Source organism: Oncorhynchus masou, chromosome 27 (assembly GCF_036934945.1).
Source record: "Oncorhynchus masou masou isolate Uvic2021 chromosome 27, UVic_Omas_1.1, whole genome shotgun sequence".
In the NCBI taxonomy this organism is placed as follows: domain Eukaryota; kingdom Metazoa; phylum Chordata; class Actinopteri; order Salmoniformes; family Salmonidae; genus Oncorhynchus; species Oncorhynchus masou.
Genome location: NC_088238.1, coordinates 32,096,209 through 32,117,296, shown reverse-complemented (window position 1 = coordinate 32,117,296; position 21,088 = coordinate 32,096,209). Strand labels below are relative to the sequence as shown.

The 21,088-nt window shown below is 44.2% G+C and overlaps 1 protein-coding gene and 1 long non-coding RNA gene across 9 annotated transcripts in view; one reads left to right on the top strand and one right to left on the bottom strand.

The window, feature by feature from the left end:
* The window catches only part of LOC135516011 (forkhead box protein P2-like), a 106,478-nt gene that overhangs the window by 10,173 nt on the left and 75,217 nt on the right, over positions 1–21,088 (top strand). Inside the window, exon 1 of one of the 8 annotated variants that reach the window (XM_064939962.1) lies at positions 16,540–16,626. The exons of the other annotated variants lie outside the window; for them this stretch is intronic. The gene's annotated coding sequence lies outside the window, so the exon portion shown is untranslated. Of the gene's footprint in view, positions 1–16,539; positions 16,627–21,088 lie in introns of those variants that run through there. 8 annotated transcript variants of the gene reach the window in all.
* On the bottom strand, positions 14,388–17,192 carry LOC135516012 (uncharacterized). The gene is made up of 3 exons (XR_010451887.1): positions 16,959–17,192; positions 15,305–15,545; positions 14,388–14,476 (listed from the first exon to the last, which is right to left on the bottom strand). It is a non-coding gene; the product is annotated as an uncharacterized LOC135516012 (long non-coding RNA).

Genomic DNA, 21,088 nt, shown 5'->3' with positions numbered 1-21,088 from the left:
GAATGGGTCTCATAATCTCACATGTATTCAGCATAGCAGACATTGGACCCTGTGATACTGCCCTCCATTTTTACCATTGTTCGCATTTCACCCCTCTTACTGTTCCTCTCAATGGCTGTACCAGGCTTTAATCCAACCTGCCTTTCCAATGACAATGTTTACCACCTATCATTCAATAAGAGACCGAGAAGCGCACAATTGCCTTTGTAAGTAAATGCTACATGAATGCACCCGAGCCAGCCACAGAAGAAAGGGATTGTTAGCGGTATGAGGATAAGGTTGAAAGGAAAGGTTAGTTTGGTGTGTGTGTGTGTGTGTGTGTGTGTGTGTGTGTGTGTGTGTGTGTGTGTGTGTGTGTGTGTGTGTGTGTGTGTGTGTGTGTGCGTGTGCGTGTGCGTGTGTGTGTGTTAACCCCTCACATGTGTTAACCCTTAAACCTTTAAACCGTTAAAAGGCCTAGAACTCTTCGAGAAGAGGGCTCCACAAGGGTTCTTTCGCTGTCCTCATAGGAGAACCCTTTTTGGTTGAAGATAGAGCTCTCTGTTGTAAACGTTGTACCTGGAACCAAAAAAGCGTTCTTCAAAGGGTTCTCCTATGGGGACAGCGAAAGAACCCTTTTTGGTTCTTGATAGCACCTTTTTTTTCTAAGAGTGTGTAGTTCCACGTAGGCTAGACAGTAGCATATGTTTCTGGCATTAGCTAGAGATTAACCTGTACAGGCCCTTTGGAAAGTTGTCTGTCTACGGAACAACAAACGGACATCACAACATCAGGTGATTATTGCCTGTAAGTAGGGATTAGATTGTAGATGTTGACAGTTAATTGGCCCTCCGCATGTGTGTTTAATGCACCTTTGTATGGATCAGACACACTAATGCACACAGGCCAAAGTGTCTGCAGGCACATACTAGAGTAAGCCTCTCCACCAGTGTCCCTCCCCTCCCGCCCCTTCCTCCATTTTTACAGATCACAGCGAAATATGTCATTATTTTTCTCACCCGCCGCATGGTCCTGTCTCTTTCTGTTTGTGAGATTGTGCATTATAAGTGAGCTAATGAGGTTTCTAAATATAAAGATTTGCTCAGACTCCTACAGTGTGATGAAGGCCAGATGTTTGTCTTGGCGTGTTCTTTTTTTCTCTCTTTTTTTCATAAATTGTTTTCCCTTCAAGAGTCTTGACAGCATTAAAGATTAGCACTACAGTATAGCTGCTAACAACCATTAAGTATTTTCACCATTGTGTCACACAGTGTTTCTCAGTGTTTCACTCCCCCCCCCCCGCGCCGAAGCAGGGAAAATGAAAAACAATCATTCTGACCTCTGGCGACCCCTTTGTGACGCACAGTCAGTTAAATGGTTTGTAAGACGTTTAATTACCAAATGGTATAATCGTTATTCATCTCATCATTAGATGTATGATATTAACTGAATCGCCTCCCCTGAGTACTGTGTTTCACAGATCAATAGATTTAGACAGGGCTGGAAGGAAGGGGGAGGTTTAAACACTGGATATGAACAGACACTCTTTCTCTCTGTGATACCCTCACTCATTTATTTATGTAATTAGCTTTTATATAGGTTTAATTATGCAAATTGTCATTCCACACTCGGGGATGGCGGCAGTGTCTACACCTCGTTTTCCATGGTCTATACATCCTCGAGTGCATATTTTTCCGGGTGTAAGGACGTGTAACAATGGGCAAGGTTATGGATTTTCATATAAAACATTTTATTCTCTTGTTAGTTGGAATTCTTACGTTGCACTGTACACACAATACAATTGATATGAGCATTGTTTTGAAGGCATTTCATGGTTCTTAATTATCTGTGTCCCCAAGAGGTGCTAAGAAACACTTACAGTTAGATAGTGAGCATAAACCAGTGTGAATCTGGTAGATTGGGGACCTTGGTAGACTGGGGACCTATTCATTGGTTGCACCTCCGGGCACTAGGTTGCGCCATGCCGTTGTTATGAACGTTCTTAAGCCGCCCTCCACCATAGTGGTGCTCAAGAATCGTAATAAGCCCAGGCATTCTAAACAGAGGCCGATGACGGTTTCATCTAAATCACACTATAGTGCTTGGAAAGACGATGACATTGCTGAAGTAGGCAAAATATTAAGTAGGAAACAACTTCGCCGTCATTATGATGTCGTCAAATTTACTTTAGACAGATGCCAATCAAATCAAATGTTATTTATCACGTGCGCCGAATACAACAGGTACCTTACAGTGAAATGCTTACTTACAAGCCCTTAACCAACAATGCAGTTTTAAGAAAAAAACAAGTGTTACGAAAGTATTTACTAAAATAAACTGAAGTAAACATATATTGTTTTAAATAACAAAGAATTAAGGAGCAACAATAAAAGAACAGTAGCGAGGCTATATACAGTGTGTACCGGTACAGAGTCAATGTGGAGGCTGTATACAGGGTGTACCGGTACACAGTCAATGTGGAGGCTGTATACAGGGTGTACCGGTACAGAGTCAATGTGGAGGCTGTATACAGGGTGTACCGGTACAGAGTCAATGTGGAGGCTGTATACAGGGTGTACCGGTACAGAGTCAATGTGGAGGCTGTATACAGGGTGTACCGGTACAGAGTCAATGTGGAGGCTGTATACAGGGTGTACCGGTACAGAGTCAATGTGGAGGCTGTATAGTCAATGTGGAGGCTGTATACAGGGTGTACCGGAGTCAATGTGGAGGTGTATACACAGTACAGAGTCAATGTGGAGGCTGTATACAGGGTGTACCGGTACAGAGTCAATGTGGAGGCTGTATACAGGGTGTACCGGTACAGAGTCAATGTGCGGGGGCACCGGTTAGTTGAGGTATATACAGGGTGTACCGGTACAGAGTCAATGTGGAGGCTGTATACAGGGTGTACCGGTACAGAGTCAATGTGCGGGGGCACCGGTTAGTTGAGGTATATACAGGGTGTACCGGTACAGAGTCAATGTGCGGGGGCACCGGTTAGTTGAGGTATATACAGGGTGTACCGGTACAGAGTCAATGTGCGGGGGCACCGGTTAGTTGAGGTAATTGAGGTAATATGTAGGTAGAGGTCAAGTGACTCTGCATGGATAATAAACAGAGAGTAGAAGCAGAGTAAAAATGGGGGGTGGGAACAATGCAAATAGTGGGTATCCATTTGATTAGCTGTTCAGGAGTCTTATGGCTTGGGGGTAGTAGCTGGTTAAAAAGCTTTTCGGACCTTGACTTGACACTTGTCATTCGCTAGCAAAGTTTGTAAAAAAGAATTGCTAGCAATGCTAACGTTAGTCAATCTGGCGACATAAACGTGAGACAAAAGGTTTCCCCAAAAATGATTTTCCTCCGTTTGAAATGTCATTGTATTTCCCAGCCACTGTTATGCACTTCTGATGAAATCTTCAACAGCGCTCATTGACAATCCATTGAGTAGAAATATCTTGTGCCTTCAACTTCCACCGGACTGTATTAACACCTTCACGGTCTACTGAACAACCCATCTGTACCGGCTATATCTGTCTTTTATCTTTCGTCAGATTTATGAGAGATGTCTATTTCAAAAACCTTTGAATATCTGTAAACGTGTGCAAGTCAGTCAGTGGTAAATATCTATTGTTGTTAACACAAACACTGATCACTACAGTGAAGGCTTACTGTTATTACTGTTACTGTCAGAGCTCTAATCAGAAGGGGGGGGGGGGGATCTGTCTGTCTTAGCACTTGAGGAATCCTCAGAAATTTCACTTGATGGCACTGTTTCCTTTTTCCTCCTCTGCGCCCCCGGCCAAAGCAACAGGGGATTTTTTATGTATGTACCGCACGCTCCAAAAGCCTGGATCCCTCTTCTACTCCTGAGACAGAGTGGCTTTCCCTATCTTTATCTATGGCTCAGAGAAACAAGTTAAGGAGGAACTCTCACAAACAAAACAATCATTGAACTTGTTAAAAGGTAGGTTATTATATTACTACAAACCTGGTAGTTGAGTATCAGTGTGACATATGCAGTATAGTTATGGCCTCAGGCTTGTCTTATTTCAGGTGCCTCACTGAGTGTAAAGGAACAATTAGTTTATTTAATGGATGCTATTTTCGACATAATGTTCTTAAAAAGTCTTAATGATATATCTTAAACGCTGATACCAACATTGTTTCCTTAGCGGACCTCTTATCCGTCTGCACCTCTTCAAAGATGAAGCATAGCCTGTTACACTTCCCTATTGTTTGGTATTTCCCAAGCATTGCCAATTCCTGAATTCCAGGAATGTTCATTTTCAATATAAATCTCTTACAACAGGAATTCCGTAGTTATTCACCCGTTTAAATTAATTAAATGAGATTCCTCTGATGCTGCCAGGCGTTCCGTTGATAATTGCATCAACCAGGCGGTAGATCATAAGGCTGAGAGTGTTTCTATGGCTGCAGCAGTTCATTTAAATCCACATCTTACCTACCTTCGCCGCCACACTTGATATACTGGCAACTATCTGTCGGTAGTGTTTCAGTAATGGTCTCCACACATTTTAAAAGCCTCTAACTCTTTGTTCTTTCTCTAACTTAAAAGTATAAAATGCTAAACGCACAATGGCTGAGAAAGAGTAAGCGTTCAAGAAGAGAGCTATTGACCTTTTTTTTCCCCTTTTACTCCTGATCCTGTCAGAAATAAAGTGAGGGCACCTCGTTTTCCAGTATGAACCAAACTAAGTTTAAATATGGGATGGTGGTTTGGGACGGGGGGACGGGACGGGAGATATCATGTGCTCCAAACTAAATGGTTAAGCATAGCATTCATAGGTGTTGGTCCTCTAATGCTCCTCCATGTGTATGAATCCCCTGCATAAAGGCGATATACCATAGTGAAAAATAACCAGGTATGTCGGTAATATCTGCATCATAAATAAAGGCGGGAGTATAATTGAGCCCAAATCATTGCGTGGGGGGGGGGGTCTCCCCGTGGTGGAGATGAAAAATGGGGATCTGTGTACTGGTAAATAGATAATCACACAAAAGTAATTGAGGTTTTCAAACCCCAATCTACTCTGCCAGCGTGAGCTCGTTTGCATGTTAATCACGGGAGTGATTCCCTTTCCCTTCATCGCGAGAAAGTCCACACGCTTTCATAACCAGCTTTTAATTGCATTTCAAATGTCACAGAGGTGGAACACATGTAATTTAGCCATAACTGTGTCCAAATTAATGGGCACTACAGAGCCGTTCCGTTGGAATGGGCTGAAATGAGACCGGCTGTTCTGCGTCTTCATTTTATTTAGAGATGCTTCGCTGTAATATAAGTGTCTCAGGGGCATCTTTTGACAAGTACGTCTCGATATTTATTTGCGCGAAATCAAACGTGAACTCCATGAAGCTGTGTTGTATGTGTCTCCATCTCGATGATCGCCACTCATTGGGAACCGTGAATTGAATGCGATTAAAAGAGAGGTGAAAGAGTCAACGTATTGGGTTTGAGTGGATTTTCTTTCATCGCCAGGTGTTCTTTCGCGTATAAATTACCGAGATGATGTTTCCATAGCACAGCTTAGAGCACTCCGGAGAGGGGAACCTGCAAAACAGACCTATTTAATTTTTCATAGAAGAGGACCATCAGGAGCAATAAGCCAATATTCCTCTTCCCCCCTTTTTTCCAGATGCTTTTTCCAACCCTGCATCTTTCCAAACCGAGCCCTTACATTTTCCCCAGAAAAAAACAGCGGCAGCACTGCCGAGACCTACATGAAAGGAAGGAACTGTTGAAATGTTAATTTTACCATCTGCTGTTGAGGCCTGCTACCTGTTTGGTGTGTCCCCCCCCCCCCCCGCCTTCTTTAATTCCCAGTAGTTCTGTTCTGTTTTATGAATGTGCTGGTATTCTGGTTGTTTGAAGTTTGGGGATCTCAGAGCACGACTCTGACTGAAGAAGAAGAAAAAAACGGGTAAAAAACAGAGCGCCACATGGAGTGACAGTCCGATTAGCCCTCTTTCTCAAGTCCCAGTGCCTCCTCCCAGTCTCCCTCCTACCTGTCTGTCCCCTGATCCCAGTTACACTGTCTCTCCTCCCCAGTAACCCCCCCCCCGTCTCTCTCTCCCTTTCTCCTCCCTTTTCTCTCTCTACCACTCGCTCTCTCTTCTCTCTTTCTCTCTGAGTCTTAGTGTCTTCAGGGACCCATTTAATGTGTTTATCTAACTGCTTGGGATTTTAATCATTAGTTTACAAGACCCCAAACACCCTTTGTCTAATAATGCTTTCTTTGAAACACTCACACAGTCTGCGTAGCTTCCTGTAAGCCTTATAAACCCCCTGAAAAATAAATCATACACTGCCAAATGTAAAAAATCAAATTCCTTTCAAAACGGTTCGTCTCCCTTTTTTTCCGGTAAAAAGTTGACACTTTTTAAAACGACATTTCACCAGGTTTTGCTATAAGGCTTTTGCCAAATGGACAGATTCCATTGTGAGATTTGATAGTTGGCAATTAGGGTGAGACATCCTGTGTGCAGAGTTGCTTAGCATTTTCCTTGGCTGGGATCTGATTGTTTAGTCTGCTCTCATTGTGAACTGTTTCTGAGCAGCAGTTGACGGTTGTTTGCAAAGTGCTAGGAAAATGTGAGAGGAGGACAGGGGCTGTGCTGCGCTTTCTCTTCTAGTTATTTATTTTTCCCTGTCCTTGGAGCTTGGAAATCTGATTTGTGTTCATGTTTCTCTATTCTTTCTGAGCGGTTTTTAAGTGTGGCTGCTGAAATCTAGACTTTGTATGACCTCACTGCGCGGCCTGTATTTCATTAATGACCAGGTCTGTGGTTTGGGAGGAGAGTAAAATCTTTCATATGACACCGTCTTGCATTAGTGTATAGCAGCAGCTGCAGAAACCCCCCAAAAACATCACATTTTGTGGCTTTGAAAGGTGTGAAAAGTTCACCTCCCTAAAACAAGCCTTGCATTTATAAGTGTTTTCAGAAACAGAACTACTGTATATAAAAAGGCGTCTATTAATGACACATTTTGTCTTTCATTCTTCCCGGCATCTTGTCAAGTCAATAGGGAAGAAGATGCATTTCAAAGTAAGATGTTTCCACGCACACTTTGACGTATTGTACTTCAGAGAAGCCACCTAAAATAACAAGCAGGTTTTCAACAGAAACTAGGCTGTCAGTATTTTGGCATTGAACCGTATTATTTTGTGTACTTTAAGTACTTTAGGCTCTGCAAGGTCTTCTTGTACAAGTGGGTTGTTTTGTTTCTTTTTGTGCAGTAGTGCCACATCTGGCCTGTGTAGCATTTCTTCACAGATTGATTTGCCAGGCTTTGTTGGAAGCGACTCACGCAAACCACTCAGCAATTGCTCTAAAAAGCCATTCGACAATACAACAGACTCACTTAGTGAACCTCTGCCCTCTGTGCTCTCTCCTCCTAGCCAAACTTCCAGACACTAGACTACTGTAACTCTGTCGGGTACCTTGCAGGATATTGAATATCCAAAAAGAAACGCCAGATTTGTCCAGTCCAAACAAAGAGCCCTTGTGTCACCCCTCATCCTCTCTTTAAACCAGAGAACTGTCATCATCATCGTGACACAACAAATGCTTTACCTCACTGCCATTAGATACCATGTGCATATTTTCCCAGATAATTCCTACTATCATTCATCATCAAACACTCCCCCTATGTGTGTGTGTGTCAGCGTGAAGTGTTCCGTTGTCAGTTTGGAACAGGGGAAGGAGTTTGGAACAGCAAAGAAGGCTGCGTACCAAATGACACCCTATTCCTTTTTTATAGCACACTACTTCCAGAGATCGCATTGGCTCTGGCCAAAGCTAGTGCACTATGAAGGGAATAGGGTGCCATTTGAGAGGCAACCCAGAAGATGGAGGGAGGTTGGTTAGTCAGTGAGGCTCAGTGGGTCTGAACAAAGGAGGGATTACCTAATAGTCCTGCTATGTATTTGAAGTCTGAGTCTGCTGTTTGTTTGGGGAGGTGCAGGGTGGATGGGATGGTGGGATGTGCTGTGAAACATCTCTGCAGCAGCTGATGGGCACTTTTAAGCTGTCAGAAACAGCCCCATCTGCCGTCCGTCTTTCTCAATAGATAGGAACAGGCTTCGACGGGGCAGTGCAAAATGGAAAGTTTAATGATGTCAGAATGTTCTCCCAAATTAGTACACCCTCTAAATACAGTATAATTGGGTGTCTGTGTTGTAAATTAAAACCCACCCAGATAATAACTTCACAACATCGTCCCAGTATATGACTGTAAACTGAGTGAGATGCACAATCCAATAACTATTTTGGGATCTGATGTGAAAGGATCTGTAGTGAGAATGGTCTCTAAATGCATGTAAACTAACTCATTAATCTAATGTTTGTAAACACACTCGCGGATTGTCACTGAAAACGATGTTCCCTATTATGCTGAGATGAATTCTGTCTCAGCAAAATATCATCAACTTGTCGTAAACCATTTAATTGCATGCCAACAGAGTAAAAACAAGCCTGTAGGAGAAACACGTTTGTTGTAACTGTTGGGGACTTGGGAGCGACTTCAGTTGATTGCTTTAATTAAGTGTTGGGTTTTCTTGGATTAACCTTCACAGCCCCCCATTTAAAAATACATCAAAAGTGATAGAAAAACACGTGTTCTCTACACGAGTCAAGAGTTGACTACAAGAGAGGGTTTCTTTCGTTTGTGGGCAATTTCTACAAAATGAGGGTGTTCACTGAGTTATGTCCATTGTAGCGTACACTGCACAGGGCAGCTTCTTTTTTTTTAACTCCTTGAGTTTAAGCCACTCAAATTTTCTCCGAGAAATTTCGAAAATATGACCTTTCTCCTTGTCATTTTGAAATCAACCATATTACAACATGCCCGCCGCTCTCAAGCCCATCATCAATTTCTGTCTTGATAAATTGTGCGCCTCGTCCCACTTTTAATGCCATCGCCGTCTGCTTTTCCCTCCACTCAAAAAGCCCTGAATGTGGGCAGCTTTTAAGGTAGTGAGGAAGAAAACTGGTAAGTGGCTCATTTCTCCAGCTAATGTATTTTATTGCAACTTTAATAGCCTCTTTATAATAAACTATCATGTATTCCTCCAAATGTCCTCTTCATACGTTGGCTGCCTGGCTAAAATGTGGTCTGAAAGTCATTGGGACTGTACCTTTTAAAAGAAAAACACAAAATCAATGACATGTTGTTTAGGTAGTTGCGCCCGCTCGGTTCAGGCAATTGTCCCAATGCCAAATGAAATGGCCGTGTAATAATTGCAGTAGGTGACTATTTTCAAAGTGACGTTCTTCTTCATTCACTGTCCCACTCTGCCAGATGAGTCTCTATTTGTTTGTGGTGTATGCCCATGGATGGTTGGCAATCTACTACATACTTGAGCCCACCATACAAGAGTGCACTGGAACGAACAGGTAGTCATTGAAAAGCAATGTGGAGCTTATTGCCATTCCCGGTATTTTCAATTGGATGGAACATTGGAGTTTTCATTGACATTGACATGTTTCCGGGAAAACCATCAAAGTGACTTCTAAACTCCACCAAAGTTCAGCCAAAAACTTGTTGCTGAAAGACTTTTTTAGTTTTCCGGAGGCAAATTGCAGAGCATCACATCGAGTCTCGAGAAGTGTGCCACAGAATCATCTACCAGAAGTAAAAATTGCCACTTGCATACTGTCTTTGACCGAGGAATGCCTTAACCACTCCTGAGGAAAATGTGCCGTTTAGAAAGATATAAAGAAGTAATTTTATTACGAGGTACATCTCCCTCTCAGAAGTGATTTCATTTCTCCTTTCAGCCTCCACGGGAGCCTTTATTTGATCTCATATTCCTGAGTTTAACTGCCTCAAACCAGCCAGACTCAGTTTATTTTCATTTGGAAAACAAATTTTCTGCTGAAGAGGAGGTGGAGGGGGTGGTTATGGCGTATATCTGGGAACTGCAAGTTTCTGTATTGAATGTAAACGTCCCGTTTACAGAGCGACTTTTCACGCTATTGGATTGTTGGAAACCAAACCAGACGGAGAAAGAAGCTTGATTGGTGTGTTTTGCCACGCTCACAATTTAATCCCTATCTCCTCCTTCTTCCCCTCCCTCACTTCCTCCCTTGTGAATGCAGAGTTTTAGGAGTCCACATCCACGGAGCTGAACTTCATGATTCAAAAAATGACATTCCGCAAAAGTTTCCAGACAAGCAACTACTGTACCTTCACTGAGTAAATTCTTTGAGACTGTTGACCAAAAGTTGACCGCCAGGTGCGGTAAAATAGAGAGAACTGGTCCAGCATCTCAGTTCCAGAACCTCAGGTGTGTATTTGCCACCAGCCTGGGTGTAGAGCTTATTATAAACCAAGACTTAACAGAGCTGGCATCCCACCAGCTTGCAGGTCCTCTCTGACCCCCTGGCCTTTTACACAAACCCCCCCGCATGGGTCTCTACAGATGTCCAGCTGGAGTAGCTCTCTCCCTTTCCTGCCTCTCTCTCCTTCTCTCTATCTCTCTCTCTCTTTCTCTCTCTTGCTCACTCTCTGTCCCTCCCTCCCTCTCTCTCCTTCCCTCCTTCCCTTCCACACCTCCATCTCCAGAAATCATCTTTCTCCACCTGCAACACCTACGTCTTCTTTAAGCCTAGACTGATGACAGCACGATGAAAACATTTTTTTGCGAGAAGTGCAGTTTCAGAGCCCGGAACTCCCACTCTCCTGAATAGTTCCCCTTTTTTATTTGGGTAGCCTCCACTGGGCTCCATTCCATTCTGAGAATTACCTCCAGATGTAATTCCTATCCCGCCCTCGCCGAATTAGTGGCTAGTAAAAATTAGGTTTAAATTAGCGGCGGTGTGGAGAACGGTTAAGTTAGAAATGTTCATATAATGAGTTTATTATTCTTTGGTGAGATGCCATTTTTCCTGAATTAATTTAAGTTTTCTTTTATGTAATTGGTGTCTGGTTGAATAGTATTACTGTCATGAATGGATGGCCTCTGTGTGTCAGTGGTAGTTCTGAACAGTGAGGTGAATGGAGCTCCAGTACCAGACAGGACAGATCTTTGTACCACTGAACTGCTGCTGATAGCACTGACCTTTTAAACACCATCTAATCTACTGTCTATATACACTGAGTGAACAAAACAATAGCAACACCTTCTTAATTTTGATTTGCACTCTGTTTTGACCTCAGGACAGCTTCAATTCATTCTGACTGGACTCTACAAGGTGTAGAAAGTGTTCCACAGGGATGCTGGCCCATGTTGAGTCAAATGCTTCCCAAAGTTGTGTCAAGTTGGCTGGATGTCCTTTGAGTGTTGACCATTCTTGATACACATGCGAAACTGTTGAGTGTGAAAAACCCAGCAGCGTTGCAGTTCTTGACACACTCAAACCGGTGCGCCTGGCACCTACTTCCATACCCCGTTCAAAGGCACTTAAATCTTTACTCATGCCCATACTCATGCCCATCCATAACTGTCGTTTTAACAGCGTAGCTACGGTTATGTTGAAGACTATGTGAAGCTGTGGGATCCTCAGCACACGGTGTGTGAAGGTCAGAAATGGCTTTCCTGTTTATCTCTAACGGGAAATACATCTGTGGAAGCGGGCTATTGTGTGAATCCTTAACCGTTCTCTTTCATCTGATGACACCTTGCCGGCCAGGAACATTAAAACCCAATATCCATGTATTTTTCAATGTGAGTACGAATCGAATTTAAATTGCAGCCTTTACAATATGATAATATCTACGGTGAGAAAAGGGGAAGTTGTCTAGGCTCCTAGACTTTCATCTGTCTCCAATCTGCTTTATAATAGGTAAACTGCTGTGAGGTGCACTTGCTTGTTTAAATTTACCCACACAGCTGAGCCTTTGATTTCATCAACGCGTCTAATTCAAATACGTCCTTTTGAAGAAAACCTACATTTTAAAGGGAGAGAGGAGAGCGGAGCGCAGAAGAGCCAATTTAACCTGGAGTGTCTGTCGCATTCTCCCCCAGTTTTTCTGTTTGAAGTGCCCGGTCAGCTTGAACTGTCTGACTTCTGTCATTTCTATCTCTTTTATTTTTCTCCGCTGCAGCAGTAACATATAGACTTCGGTTCCCCTGCCTGCAAGCTGAGGGCTGGTGGAAGGGAAGAGAAGGGAAGGGGTGCAGCTAGGCAGGCAGGTATCATTAAGCAGCTAGAGGAGAGAGAGAGAGCTGAAGCCAGTGGAACGGCGCTGAGTGAGTGCTGTACGTGGCTCCTCGCGGAGCATGTTGATATTTCTGTCCTTATGAATGTGCAGCCGGTTTATTTTCAATAGGAACTGAAGGCTGGGCAGTTCCACCTCAAGCTGCTTTTTCGGCCTGTTGATATTGAGTCAAGCAAACACTCACTCTGGGATGTCCTGTTGGGCACCGGGCCAAAGTCGCAAATGGAAGTCGAATGTGAGACTCCTATGTAGGGGAGGGAGGGAGCCTAAAGAGAGGCAAGCAGCCAGCCTAGAAGGTTAGGGTTGGTGAGCTGCCCAGTGACCACCAGTTTAAACTATTCACTTAACAGCTCATTTTTAACCACTGGATGGAAGTGGCATACTGTAAATCTTGATTAATACACTGAGTTGCTGTCTCGATCTGTTAGGCTACGTCTCTGTGAATCTGAATTGCACTTCTTTTTTTTTTACCTCAATACAGCTGCTTGGCTCAGTCGGGGCCGGCTCCTGCTTCTCTTTTTAGATGAATGACTGATTAAAAACATATTCTTGCTGTTGTGACTGTGGCAACTGCTCTCTGTCTCTCCCTTTCTCCCACTTCTCCCTTCATCTGAAATATCTATGCAAATATGTTTGGACACTATCATTATAGGCTACTTAATATGGATTTCATTAGGGATCGTTCTTAGCAAGGCACAGGGAAGTTGCCATGGATACTCCAGTGCTTAAGTACAGTATATTAAAAATATTCAGCCTCCTCTAATATAATCACTGAGCTCTAATGGTCCATTTTGGCCGCATTCAACTTGTTGTGGGGGGGGGGGATAGAAGGCTTAAGATCATTATGTCTTGTTAATGTGTTTGTGTATACATGCAGTATAACTGTTATTCAGTTTTGCTTTTGGAAGCGTATCATAGTGACATGAAGGTGGTCTGTTGGTAGATATACTAATAGGGATGCTCATTCTATACTGCAAAATAAAAAATACTGCAGGTGTCTGTCTGTATGAAGTATGTATGAAGTCCAACTGTCAGTACCAGTGCAGTGTGTTTGGTGTTCAGGAGAGGCACCGTACATTCAGCTGGTCACTGCATATTGTAGCTCTGGTCTGGTCTGGTCTGGGTTAAAGGGGAGGGGAGAGGAGGAGTGAATTCATGTGGATAACCCTCCATGCAAAGTGAACATCATGGCGTTTGGGCAAAGGGCTGAAACAAATACACACTCTCTCGGTCACTGCACACACAAGCCGTGGGGCAGGGATCATAAAATAGATTCAACCGCCGGCTGATTTTATTCTTGAGTGGATGGTCGGGGGAGGCGGAATATAATTACAAATAATTTGTAGACAGCAAGAAGCCCAAACAGAGATAATATTTGACTACAACATAATCATTTCAAACCTTGCTTACATTTGTATATGATCACGTGTCTCTCTATTATGCGTGGGAATATTTGGGAACGGATTTCCAAAATTAAAATCACAAATCAGCTGTGTTCCTGTTGTTTTTACACTCCAACAATGAAAATTCTAACAACAATTTTCTTTTTATATAAATATTTTTTTACTCAGAAAACTTGGAGGGCCAAATAAAACCACCCACGAGCCAAATTCGGCCCATGGGCCGCCAGTTGGGGAACCTTGCCATAGGGTCTTTTTTTCTATCTTTCCCTTTCTCACTCTCTCCATCTTCCTTTCTCTCGCTCTCTCTCTCTCTTCTTCTCTCTCTCTCTCTCTCTCTCTCTACTCCAGACTCATTCCATCGCTGGGCCCCTTTTTAATGCATTTTTCAAACGCAGCACCTCTAAGTGGCAGTTCCACACCAGTGTTTTCCCCTCCCTTTTAATTTCCATTTGTTTCAGCGTTGAAGTGTTTTGGCCATAATAAATCATTCTAATGGTGGGTAAGGTGAAATAGGCTTTGGGTATCTCTGTGTCAGCCCTGAGCCCAGGCAGCTGCCTGTGAGATTGACTCGCCCAATGGCGCTAGTGGTGATGGTGGTGGTGGCAGCGGCCATGGTCTCAGTCTCCAGCGTGGAAGTGTGGAACGTGAGGCTCTTGACACTGTCTGATGGCCCCGGGCAACGAGCTTTGTGTCTGCTTTAATTGAAAATTAAGGGTTGCTATGGAAATGATGCCATCGCTCCGAGATAGAAACCTACACCGCCACTGCAACTGCCATAGTTATTCCCATCCCCCACCCCGGCACTACCCTCCTCTCTACCCCCCTGCTACCCACGTCTCTTCTTCTGCCACGGTGAAGGGATGCTGGTGGCGTTGTTTGTCCTTATTGACCTTGGTGGTGTGAAGGCCTGGAAGAAATACAGGCAGAAAACACACAGTGAAGTGTTAGTGATGCAGGGTGTCTTGTTGTTCTCTGGCTGACAATGTCAAGGAGGGTGGCTGGGTGGCTTTTCAACGCCCAGAGCACTGTCTTGTGTTTTGTCTTTTTAAGGATGGCCCTCCAAGTGGTTTATGGGGTGTTGAAGGAGCATCGTAGCCACGTGGCTCAGCATGTTGAAAATAAAATGGGTGTAATTGCTCGGCCTAATGTTTGCGCTTAAAGCAATTTAGAGCATTGAGACAGTTGTGTGTCGCTAGCTGTTTCTCAGGCACAACTCCCTCTTGATCTTGTTAAGTGTTTACCACGCTGCTTCAGACAGTGAAGGCAAATGAAAATGTTAAATCTTTTTGGCCGCTGTTTCTGTTTTAATAATGATATCATACAGCTCAAATCTGCCGGTTGGTATATAGTGTGCATCTCAGAGCCTGTTAAATCATGCCAACTGCACTGCTCCGAGCTGTGAGTTCAAGTGGTCTTATACCCTGAGTTAGAGGCTGGATCTTTAACAAAATGAATATGTCATGCCTGCCTTGGGTGCATCTCTCGGAACATGAAAGTTCTTGCTCTGCATACTCTCACTGTCTAGGTGTGCATGTTTGCATGCGTGCGTGTGAATTTGGGTCTGTTTATCTTTGTTTATGCTGTAAGGAGAGTTTCACCAGACTTAAACACACACACGCGTACGCCTGTGCGCGCACACACACACACACACACACACACACACACACACTAGCACACACACTTATGGGGACACGTGTGTTTCTGGTCTGGGGAAGTCTGTGTGAGTTGTACCAACCCTTTCCTCCACATCAGCCTCCCCTCCTCTTGTTTCAGTGGTGTCGACACAAACACAGCCAGCCAGACGAAGCCTAGGATTAAATCTCCCAAGTCCATGTGGTGTTGTGAGCTGGTAGCAGATGGACTTGCTTTTGCATCTGCTGTGTGCAAACTGGGCTTTGTACTGCTCTCTTGGGGGATACCGAGGCTTTCTTCTCTGCTAGTAGATTCCTGTCTGCTGGAGTAGCTAAGGAAAACATCTGTGGCATGCAGGAGAGAGAGAGGGAGAGAGAGGGAGAGAGAGAGAGAGAGAGAGAGAGAGAGAGAGAGAGAGAGTTAGTTCAAAATATTCCGTCTCGTTTCTGCCGGTGTGTGTTATAGTTTATAGTTTATAGTACAACAAATATGTGGCAACGCCGTAGCTGGCAGACAGAGAGGACGGTTGTTCTTTGGCTCCGATTAACCTTCGCAAAATGATGAAATGCACTGTGCAAAAGACTCGAGGCTTGATGAGCATCTGTAAAGACAAATGTGTCTTTTGTGGAGTGGTTGCGAAGCTTTATCTGATGCGGATGGAGGAAAAGCTGTGAAAAGCTTGTCTGCTGTTCTTTTCCTCCCTTGTCTCTCTCCCCTCCGCTCAAATACTTCGTCTGAAAAGAGGCATTTTTTTGAGTTTCGCCAGGCTTGCAGCACATTGTTGCAGGCTTGCCCTGAAAAGGGAAGGCAGAGGCATACTAATCGGAGTCGTGAGAGCTGCATGGCAGAAGAGGCCGACACTCTTCTGTAACTGGTGTTTTCCTGAGGAAATAAGTGAGAGAGGCACTCACTGTTTGGAGATCACGCCTGGTCCGCTGCTGAACCTTTGTCACTCCTCACGCATGCTACGCAGAAAGAAAAACACCCCCCCCCAGTTACCCCCTCCCACCCCCCTGCCAACTCCTACCACCCCCTACTTCCCCCTACCCTTGCAATCAAACCGCTGATTTTTGTGTACGATTGGTCCTCGGGTGCCAAAACAATCAGAGGGGATGCTTGACGGGTTTTAATTACCAGATGTTGAAGTGCATTGGGTCTTGGACGTGAGCAGGCAGAGGTGCTCTCTCACAGTAGTGTCAATACTGCTGGAAATACCTTTTTGATGATGTCTTTGACAGTTAGCGTCAGCTAGTTTTTCTTTCCTCCTTTTTTTCTCTCTCTTTCCCCCTCTCCCTGAAGCTGTTTTCTACCAGTGGCATTTTTCCCCCCTTGATGCGCCGTTGTTAATGCTCCGAGGCGTCTAAGAATATCTTCAAATGACTCTTACGCGGGGGAGTGGAGTTCTCTCTTGTCATTGTTTCAAAGGTTGGTTACTTTCTCTCTCTACTTCACATTATTAGCAGTTTGTCTCGATGATTTGTGTTTGTGAACATATCTGTGTGTATTCGTAGTTCTGTGTGGTGTAGTCTGAGGGCAGTTATCCAGTAATAGATAGAGCGACGTGTCTAATTGTTTTTAAGAGCTCTCCTACTCTCTCTCTCTCCCGGAGCACAGTGCACAGAGCCGAGGCTACAGGCTGCTCTGCTACACTCGCTCTCTCCCACTAATCCTATTCTGCCTGTTTAGACAGCGACACAGAGACAGAGACGCTGAGAAAGGCACTGAGCTGTGCTAGAAATAAAGCCAGGCACACATACCTCTCTCCCAGGGTGTCCGAAAACGCTCCATTTCAGCTGCGGTTCTCCCTCAGCCGGTTAGTTAGTTCCCCTCGACGCGCCGCCAGGTAGGGATGCAGGCTGTGCCGGCGAGAGCTGAGGCAGCTCGCTCGTGTGTGTGTGTGTGTGTGTGTGTGTGTGTGTGTGTGTGTGTGTGTGTGTGTGTGTGTGTGTGTGTGTGTGTGTGTGTGTGTGCGTGTGCGTGTGCGTGTGTGTGTGTGCATGCTTGTGTGTGAGAGAGAGAGAGAGAGAGAGAGAGAAGGAGAGCTCCTGCAAGTAGCAGATGTGCGTTGAGAGCGAGCGGTGTGAGAGAGAGTCGCCTGGCAAGCGTGCAGACGAGGCACGAGGGGAGACCCGGCTCGCATCCTATGAGGAGTCATACGCTCTACATGTACGCGTGTAAAGGTCCCCACACACACACACACACACACACACACACACACACACACACACACACACACACACACACACACACACACACACACACACACACACACACATGCTGCACTCACACACACACGCTGCACTCACACACACACACGCAGCACTCACTCTCACATACTCACTCGCTTACCCTCTCACTCACTAGCCAAAAGCAGTAGTAAAAATTATTATAATATTTTTTTTTATTGTTTTTGAAGGTCACTCTCAGATCAGAGACCAAGCCGTAATAATTGTAATGTCTTCAAAGGCAATAAAAAAGGAGAGCGAAATGATAAGTAGTGTTTTCAAGTAATTGTGATATATTTCATCAGCGGTCGGCAGGCCAGGTGTATGATGGTCTAATTATGTCCTGTGTGTCAGGAGAGAGAAGGCACTGTGTCTAGGCTATACATTTCCATGTTGTGCACTTTTTTCACTCCCTCTCTCTCCTCGCTCTCTCTGCCTGAGAAGGCAGGCAGCAGCCCCCCTCTCTCCTCTCTCTCGCGCTCCTTCTGATCAGCTCCTATTGGGCCTGTCTGAGAGGGGCTGCCTGTTGGTAATTGCCCGGTGACAACTGGAAATGATAGAATAATTGTCAGGAGGGCCGTTTTTTAATGGGCGACGGGGGCGATTTAAGTATGCATGAACAGGGCTTCGAGAGAGGCAGGGAAGAGCAGTGGCGGCGTTGTCTTGTTTATGATGCGAGCCTCTATAAACACAGTTGGAGTGATGACACAGATAGAAGCCCCTCTCCCCCTGTGACACCCCAGTCTGCTCCTCACCACTGCAAACAACACCAACAGCTTTCCTTCTCTGGCCACCAGACACTGTCTCTGACACTACTCCTCACCTCCAGGTAATAAAACCAAGCAACTCCAACTTCATCCATCCTTTCTCATCCTCCTCTCCACGCACCTCTCTCTCTCTCTCTATGCTATGTTTTATCGGTAGGAAGGCGGGCTGCTCGTCCAGTATTTAGCTGCTGTACTGTGGCACGGGTTGTGCTCTGTGTGTTTCCGTGGGTTGTGCGCTCATGTGCTGGTGGTTAATTGCTCTTGATGAGTGAATGGTCGGGCTGGTGATTAGTGTTTGACTGTGGACCTGTACATGCTGCTTTTCGGAGCTCTTAGCCGTCTTAGTTTTGTGTCTGCTGCTTTATTTGACGTGCGCAGTTTGGGCTGCAGTTTAGGATGTTGTGTTGATGTGGAGTTTACTGCGTTACTAATGGGCAAATTATTGACAATTAAAATCAAGAGGTGAAAGTAATATTTTTTTTCGGGTTGAGATTTTATTTGTCTAGTGGTGATTAAATAGAAAGGGCTTCCCCGTCACCGTGATCCTTTATAAGCTAATAAAGATCAAATGTGAACGAGTTGCAGATATTTGTTTTACTAGGGGGGAGTCTTTTATTTTGAGTTATTTAGCTAGATAACATTTTTTTTTTAAATGTGCAAGGAAGGATCCCAAACTTTATAGGGTATATCTCAGAACAGCATATCCATATAGAGCAAATCCTATAAGACAGGAGAGAGAGGGAGGGTCACTGAAATTATAAGCGGGCGAAATATAATTATCTTTATCAAAGGCGTGTGAATAATTTGTTTACTTAAATATTCATGACATGGAGTAAAGCATGGTATTGGGCTATTGTGAGCATATTATTAACATTTCATAGGTCTTTGTGCTGGAATGCGGATAGGCTTCCTCTTCATAATTTAATACCCAGATGCATAATGAGCTATGTGATTAGTTCACGTGGAGAATTGGCCCAACTCCATTTTGAAGGCAGATAATTTACATTGTTCTCCAGAGTCCTGAATATAATAGGTTATTTAGTGCAATAAAATTAAATGCTACACATTTTATATTTCAGCTTACAAATCCCCATGGCGATATTCTGTTTTGGAGATTTCCCCCCCCCCCTCTCCTTATTCTTTCTTTCTATCTGTCTATCTCTCTCTCGCTCTTTGTGTCTCTCAGAAACAATGCATTTTGAAATTGTTTAAATAAAACACATGTTTACCTACATGTTTTATTTAGAATGCACCGTGGCCAATTAACACTGTTCATTAGCAGAACTGAGTATTTGTTTTGAAAGTTTAACCAATCACTTTGTTATGCTAATTGTGATGTAATTTAATTTGAGTCCCGTAATGATGATGCCGCTATTATCCACATAAATGATGCAGTTAAGCAGCACCACGCTCATTTGCATGTGCTTGAAGGGGAGAGCTGAAACGAGGCGGCTCCGGTATCACTTTGCTGTAATTTTCCACCTCTGTTCACTCCCGCCCTTTGGATCGTCCCGGGCTGTCGTTGGCTATTGATGATCAGCACCATTATCAGATTTCAATTTTTTTTTATGGCAAAAGAGGGTGCCAACTGATTCCTAGAATTGTAGGATGTGGAAATTAAATAATTGAGGAAATGCAAATTATTCCTAAATCGACGTATCAAACGTTAAGTGAAGTCTCCGTAGAAACGATTGATTTGTATATATTTTTTCTTCTTCTTCTTTTTTTTTGGGGGGGGGGGCAGAGGGAGGGAGGGGGAGGGGTACCTCCTTGAATTCACATTTGCACATCAAAGTGGATCCTTTGTTGGGCGAGAGCTTAATTTTGTATCTATTGATTCCATCATCCATGGTTTGGACATTATGCAGATGGGGTCTAGAGTGATTAGCTGGCTGTGTTTAAAATGGAAAGTAGCTGTTGTATCTGGTACTGTAGTGGGGCGGGTAGCTATAGCTGGTAGTATTTTTAAATCAATTCCTAAAAATCCTGAGAGAGGCAGGAGTGATCTCCGTTTGACAACCTCCAGCTGGCTGTTTGGTGTGTGACTAAGCCACTGTTAAAGACTCCCTTTTATCTGGTTTTGTCCAGGGTTCGACTCTGGTCATTTTCTTCTGAAAAGATGATTTTTCTCCTGACCAATCTCCCCTGTTATGGACCTAATTGGTTACATAAATCTTGTCTCGGTATGAATGAGAAATGTTGGGGTCTTGTCAAGTGTAATCTTCACCCTTATTTACCAATTCATTAAGATCTATCGATGCAGGACTGGTGAGGGGGAATGACAACATAAATCAGGCCGTGGACATAATGACCCTAATCAGCCAGAAATAACTGGAAACGTCACAATGAGCTATGTCTCTGTATCACTCTGGCTGGATCCCTCTCTCCTCGCTGCAGCTCTGCCCGCTGTCCCTCCGTCCGCTTTGCCGTCATTCGCTCCTCTGTCCCCCCCCCCTCACCTTCCCTCAGAAGAAGCCGTAACCTCTCTGTTGCTTGCATCAGTCAGGAAGTCCCATCTCACCTCACAGCTTGTTTTGTCTCAGGCCCCGGCAACAAAAGCAGACCATGTCACGACAGATAATTACATCAGAAAAATGCAATGAGAGATGAAATATGCGTCTGAGGAAGTTGGGTGAATAATCCCTGGTAGATAGATGGACGTACAGGTTTCCAGCCACCGGTGAAAGTTCTTTCTTCCCTGCTTCACAAACGCTGCTGCGTCCTCTCTGTAGATATGATTGGAGCAGACAATGGGGCCTTCTATTTTATAGGTCAATTACTCGTGATTAAGCGGGCTATGTTAATTAATGGGAATTTCCCAAAATGCAAACGAGGGCCTAGCTTGATGAGCTTTCGTCACTGTCTGCTTGTGGTCGCCCACTTTTGTGCCATCTC